The following is a 1,630-nucleotide window of genomic DNA, read 5'->3' as shown; positions in this document are numbered from 1 at the left end:
GCTAAACCAGATTGCTGACATAGAAACGTAGGTTTTTCAAAAAAATCTTAGAAAGATTCAAAAGACACTTATAGAATCGGGACAAAATTCTAATTTTCACGATTTTTGCGCTGTGAGCTTGTATATCTGCTATTTTCATAGTTAAAGCATAAAATAATGATACACAATAATGTGTACCCGTTCCGAATGGATTAATTACAGCCTGCCGTCGCCTCCAGTCAAAACCGGGGAAAGAAAAATCTCCGCCTTCATCTCCCAGTCTCCTTGTCTCCTCTCTCTCTCTTTCCTTGCTCCTTCCACTCATTTTATTTATTTTTTTACTTTTTTTCTTCTTTCTCTTCTCTTCGCATGTTTGTCTGTCTTGGGTAATTCCTCGGTTCTGAGGTTGAGAGACTGAGGTTTTAATTGCTGTGGGGGAACCGCAAAGGAAAGAGAGACGAAAGAGCCTCCTCATAATTGTCGGGCGTGCGCGTCCTCACACACACGGACACACGCACACACACACACACGCACACGCACGCACACACACACACACACACACACACACACACACACACACACACACACACACACACACACACACACACACACACACACACACACACACACACACACACACACACACACACACACACACACACACACACACACACACACACACACACACACACGCGCGCACGCATGCAAACACACTCATGCATACACTTGGCGTAAGGTTTTAAAGACTATCAACACAACAACTTGATGAACTATTTTATCAGTTGGAGTTGAAAGCAGCCCTGCCCGTGATGGATGGCGGAGCTTAGGTAGAAGTGATGTCATCCGTGACTAAATTGTTTTGGGATGTTTTATATTATGATAGTGACTAAACCATGTGATTTTTACCAAGATGTCATAAGTGTATACGAAACCCAAAACGCAAAAGTATGTGGGGAGATTGAGGCTAGTACAGGCTCTATGGACAGCGGCCATACGCAGTAGTGTCGCAACTATATTCCACAAACTCTGAACGGTATTCTTGAGTCTACACATCCCAAAAGTCAGAAAACCAAGATTTGTCACCCCCCACCCCCCACCCCCACCCCACATCCACAAACTCTGAATTGTATTCTTGAGTCTACACATCCCAAAAGTGAGAAAACCAAGATTTGTCAACCCCCCCCCCACACACACACACACACACACACACAATTTAAAAATTTCGGATACGCAGCAATTTATATAAGTATGTTTCAACTCATTTGATTCACAGTGGGCAAAATTCACACAACTGCAAAGACGAAACGGAAGCATAACACAGATCGCCTATAACCGAAGCATTCGAACGGTGTGTGCGGCAACAGTGTCTCAAGAGACTAAAGGACCGTACACATTGAACGGGGGCAGACCTCCATTCAGAAACACCCCCACTTAGAAACATCCACATTCAGAAATACCCCCACTGATGTTAGGGTTGGGGTTAAGGTTAGGTTTTGGTGACACCTCCATTTAGAATAATGGAGAATAATGGAAGTCAATCTTCTGAATGGCAATGTTTCTGAATGGAGATGTGTAAACACATTGAACACACTCTCAGAGTTAAATTGACTTTACAGTGTAGTATAGTAATGGGAGAGAGAGAGAGAGAGAG

The sequence above is a fragment of the Nannobrachium achirus genome, assembly GCF_963921795.1.
Source record: "Nannobrachium achirus genome assembly, chromosome: 20".
NCBI classification, from domain to species: domain Eukaryota; kingdom Metazoa; phylum Chordata; class Actinopteri; order Myctophiformes; family Myctophidae; genus Nannobrachium; species Nannobrachium achirus.
Note: the sequence above shows the minus strand (reverse complement) of the source record.